Consider the following 5,582-nt stretch of genomic DNA (forward strand, 5'->3'; position numbering starts at 1 on the left):
TACAAACTGTTCCTGCATATGCAATAGGAACTGGGACCATAGAATCTATGTACATACATGAATTTTTTAATTCAAAATGCCCTGAATTGAAGGTTGGCCTTGAACCTGTGCTGATCCTCCAACCTCAGGCTCCCAATTGCCGGGATTACAGGTGTGCTCCATGATGTCCAGCTAAGCTTACAAGAAAAAAACTCAACTTATTCTACTCTTTGTGGCAAGGGTTACAAAATGTAAGATAAAGATATTGTGTTAAAAGTTCCAAAACCAAGCATTAACCTTAACTGGCAAAAACTGCTACTTACATGAAAAACTAAACATGACTGGATCTTTACTGTGGTTATGCAACTTTTTGTTTTGTGGCCTGCATTTTTTTTTCCTGAGGTAACACCTTCTTCTCTCTTGTCCTTCACCTGCTATAAACCAAAGTGGACAAACTGAGACAAAAAATACCTGCACAGCCGCCTTCGTTAAACCCGTCTTTGGCAATGCTTCCAAACCATAAAAGGAAAAGAGCCGAGTGTGAAGATCACAGTATTTCTCCTTTCCCACTAGATGTGATGTATGAAAAGCAATCTAAGACTATGAATAGAAAAAACCGTGAAGACAGAGCAGTAGTCTACCTTCAAGAGAAACAGAAAATAAAGTAAGGAAGCTGTTACTCCCTGGCCTGTCTTCTACATTACCTCCCGATGAGCACAAAACTTCAGATTAGATCAAAATGTCCAACTCTGAAAAGGCAATGGCATGGGAGGAGCAACTGGAAAAGTGAATAAATGGTAATGAAGCACAGCGGTAGCTTTAGCTGCCAATGAGTTTCTTTGCTTTAGTATTGACAACATCAGTACAATCTTTGCTGGTGTCAACCTTCTTCGTGATTGAGGCTATTTGTTGATTTTGCGCTTCAATTTCATTGCCCATTTCCAAGGCTATGTTCTTTAGATTTCCCAGGATGTTGCCCACTTGAAGCTGGTTCTCCTCCATCTTTTCTTTGCTGGCCTCATTGGTTATCTGTTTAATGTATCTGCCGCTGGCCACTTGGTGGCTGGCTGCTGAGGCTGCCCATTTGTGACTCTGGCCGGTTGCTAGGATACCACATTGCTACTGTGAGTTGTCTCCGCCTTCTCCCCATGTTGCCTTATAGGCCGTGCTAGACTCAAAGTTCTTCATCCTGTTACATGGACAGACACAAAGGCCACAGCACTTGTTGAGTTCTGTTAAAGTCTTTTCTGTCTCTCTCAGATCTTTATTTATCTGGTCCATACCTTTTTCTATGCAGTTTAATTGTTCCCTTATTCACCCAGCATGGTGATGGTCTGGATTCCTGCATCTTGAGACTATACGGCTAAATCCAGCATTTTCCTTGTGTTCTCCAGAGACTTATCAGTAAGCTGGTTAGCCCTTAGCTGAATGTCTTCAGGTGACAGATAATCCATGATGAATCAAAATTCTACCAGGCACAGTGGTGGAAATGTGGATATTCGAGAGGTTCCGGACACTCCTCTCTGGCCACAGCAGTTCAGACACTCTAGACCAGACCAGGTGCTGTGCCTTTATCGTATCTGTGCATCTTAATTTGACTATTTGTGAACACACCTGTAAATTTATTTAGTTTTTTGTCTACAATTTTTATTTTTTATTAATTTTATTGAGAAACAAATAGCAATGAGACAGTTTGAAAACAGGTTAGTAGGACAGTTACAATAATTAATACATTGCATAATGTTGTCTTCATAGTGGTTAATCATAGTACAAGATGCAGACATGATATCCTGTCCAAACACTATTAGTACAAATCTTTCTTCTCATTGAATTAAGAGAAAGTAGCTGTATATCTATCCTAACTATTTTGTATATATAGATACAAAATGGTCCTTCCTTTGTATCCCCTTTTTTTGTTTAGTTTTGTCAGAGATGGGAATTCCATTGCCACTTAAATATTGTAGGTGCGTGAATTCAGCAAAACATTCCAATATAGTCCAGTAGTCCATAATAGTAGTGGGTTATCCATAGCACTGGCAATGTCAGAAGTTGTTGACTTGAGCCTTTTATTTATTTTTTTTACAACTATAAAACTATAACTGACATCTGGCTTTCAGGATATATAAACATTTTCTAGAAATCAATAGTAACAAGATAAACAATGCCAATCAAAAAAAATGAACAAATACAATTCAGAGAAGAAGAAATGTAAATGGTCAGTAAACATGAAGAGGTGCTAATGTCTCTAATAATTTAGGGAAAAGCAAAGTCAAAGAGCAGAATTCCATCTTCATGACATTGGCAATAATTTTAAAATTTTATAATCAAGAGTGGTAGAGAGAATGCAATTGAAATGCAGGTGGGAATACAAATGATTACAACCACTTTGACAAGCAGGTTGGCAGCTCTTTCTGTCAGCCGGCTGAGATGCTGAAAGGGAAGAAGGCCAAGGGCAAGAAGGTGGCCCCGGCCCCTGCTGTCATGAAGACGCAGGAGGCCAAAAAGGTGGTGAGTCCCCTGTTTGAGAAGAGGCCAAAGAATTTTGGCATTGGACAGGACATCCAGCCCAAGAGAGACCTCACCCGCTTTGTCAAATGGCCCCACTACATCTGGCTGCAGCGACAGAGGGCCATCCTGTACAAACGGCTGAAGGTGCCCCCTGCAATTAACCAGTTCACCCAGGCCTTGGACTGCCAAACAGCTACCCAGCTGCTTAAGCTCCCCCACAAGTACAGACCAGAGACCAAGCAAGAGAAGAAGCAGAGGCTGCTGGCCTGGGCAGAGAAGAAAGCTGCTGGCAAAGGGGATTTCCCCATTAAGAGGCCACCGGTCCTCAGAGCAGGTGTCAACACCATTACCACTCTGGTAGAGAACAAGAAGGCTTAGCTCATGGTGATTGCACATGACGTGGACCCCATCAAGCTGGTCATGTTCCTGCCTGCCCTGTGTTGCTAGATGAGGGTCCCTTACTGCATCATCAAGGAGAAGGCCAGGCTGGGGCATCTGGTCCACAGGAAGACCTGTACCACTGTCGCCTTCACACAAGTCAACTCGGAGGACAAGGGCACTCTGGCTAAGCTGGTGGAGGCCATCACGACCAACTACAATGACAGATACGATGAGATCTGCCGTCACTGGGGAGGCAACCTTCTGGTTCCAAAATCTGTGGCTCATATTGCCAAGCTGGAGAAATCAAAGGCTAAAGAGCTTGCCACTAAACTGGGCTAAGCGTACTCTTGAGTTTTCTGTACATAAAAACAATAAATTGTCCTTAATCCAGTGTTAAAAAAAAAAAAAAGAAAGAAAAAGAAAAAAGAAAAGCAGGTTGGCAGGGGCTGGGGAGATGACTCAGTAGAATAAATGCTTCACTGGTAAGCACAAGAGCCTGAGTTCAATCCCTGGTTCATGAAAAAAATGATAAGAAAACAGATCAGCAGTATCTATTCAAGTTGAAAGTTGAAGCTCCTGCACCACCACCCCCATGCTTGGAACCTCCTGGAATTTATGCCTTGTGCAGTTCCCTTCCCTTGTGTATAAGTTAGACTTAGTGACTCATTTTCATTAAGTATAATATGTCATGCCAGTTGCTGCTATGATGTCTCTCAGGTAGATGGTTGTTCAAGAAGAAAGGGGTGGTGAAGGAAAGCAAGAGACAGGAAAAGAAATATTGTGGGACTGTTCTGCTTCAAGGTTGTATATGGTGAGTTTTTGGACTTATGTGCAAACATGAGAAGTATATAATTCTTTATGCCTATTTTAAAAATATTTTCTAATTTTTAAATGTTTTTATCATATTCTGTAGGGACTTTAAGTTCAACATATCAATACTTGATGAAAAATACCTGTTCCATATTATGCCTAAGATATTTGATATGCAGACAGATAGTGAGGTTAAGCTTAACAGCCTAAGTTGTTCGATAATAACAACAAGCTTATCTTCTGGATGGTTAACAACCTAAGTTTGCAGACCAAAATTAGAGAAAAAGGAGGGCTGCAAGGAAAGCCAACATTTTGGCCCTAGCCTTCCAAGGTCAATTAAGACTCAGGACATATGAGAACTTGTACTGTAACGTCATGTAACTCAGTAGTGTCCAAAATTTTCTGATCAAGGAGATTATGGGGCCAAAGAGGAAAGTGATCAATGATGTAGCATGTGCCTAAGGAGAGTCACATGGAGAGAAAACATTCTCTCAGGCTTTCACAGAGAGCACATTGACCAAGCAATGGCCGTGACGCATCCACATGGCTGACACTGACAAAGGTTCTACAATCTGAGGTACAGGATCTCAGGATAAATCCTGAGGGCATTTCACTGACCTTATCAGACCCAAAAGATGCAACTCTTGTTGCATAGGTCTTGCTTTACCTTGGTCTTAACCATCCAGAAGAAAAGTATAAAAATGAAATATAAGAAATAAAGCCATGCTGTTATGTTGAACTGTGGGAGACTCAGGTCAACAATTTCTGACATTGCCAGTTAAGTGGAGGACCCAATACTGTTATGGGCTACTGGACTCTTTTAGAATATTTTACTGAGTTTACACACCTATAATATTCAAATAATGGAATTATGTAACAAAAAAAGGGTATACAGATGAATGTCCATTTTGTATCTGTGTATTCAAAGTGGTTAGGATAGATATATAGTTACATTCTCTTAATGAATAGAATGATTTGTTCTAATGGTGTTTGTAAATAGGATATCAAGTCCACATCTTGTACAGCAGTTAACCACTAAGAAGAATGTATGCAGTGTGTTAATTATTGAAACTGTCCTACCGATTTGATTTGAAACTGTCTCATTGCTATTTGTTTATCAATAAAATTATGGCAATAAATAAATAAAAGTATAATATGTCAAAAGTAACTTCTGTCTTTAATGAAATGTTAAAACAAGTTCTTGCTGGGTATGGTGGTGACTTGAGCCTTTTATAGCTCAGCCTATTAATATGGCTTTACATTTTATACCTCATTTTTATACTTTTCTGCTGGGTGGTTAAGACCAAGATAAAGCAAGATCTATATAACAAAAAATGTAACCTTTGTGTCTGACAAGGTCAGTCAAATCTCCTCAGGATTTATCCTGAAACCTTGTACCACAGTTTGTAGATCCTTTGTCAGTGTCAGCCATGTGGATCATACCTTTAAGTTTAAAAATTTACAATATTGCACTTAATTTGAAGTTTATATTACTGAAATTGTACTTTAAGTGTTCTTTGCCACTTGTTTCATCCCTTAACATAGTATTCATAAGAAAGATCCATATTTCTTATATTATCTCTATGAACATGACATTCATTATCACTAACTTAATATAACAAAATGTATTTCTCCATTCTCTACTCAGTGACTATGTGGCTTATTTCAAATCCAAGCGATGCTGCTGTTTGTCCTCTTCTGTCTGTCCCCTGGTGAGCACATACAGAGAGTCTGTTTTGCAGCATCACCCCAAAGAAAAGCCAGGGTGCCCACACATGAGAGTGACAGCTGCCACTTTAAGTTGCATACTAGCTACAATTTTAAGAATAAAAATTAGTTGAAATTAATTTCTATGATATATTTTATTTGAACCAATATATCCAAAATATTTTCATGTCAACATA

General features: G+C 39.5%; 2 pseudogenes; one reads left to right on the forward strand and one right to left on the reverse strand.

Annotated features, from left to right (window-relative positions):
• Positions 1 to 798: 798 nt before the first annotated feature.
• Positions 799 to 1,433, reverse strand: LOC101586800 (annotated as a pseudogene).
• Positions 1,434 to 2,402: 969 nt separating this feature from the next.
• Positions 2,403 to 3,262, forward strand: LOC101572548 (annotated as a pseudogene).
• The last annotated feature ends 2,320 nt before the right edge of the window (positions 3,263 to 5,582 follow it).

This window comes from Octodon degus, unplaced genomic scaffold (genome assembly GCF_000260255.1).
Source record: "Octodon degus isolate 3935 unplaced genomic scaffold, OctDeg1.0 scaffold00058, whole genome shotgun sequence".
Classification (NCBI taxonomy): Eukaryota; Metazoa; Chordata; class Mammalia; order Rodentia; family Octodontidae; genus Octodon; species Octodon degus.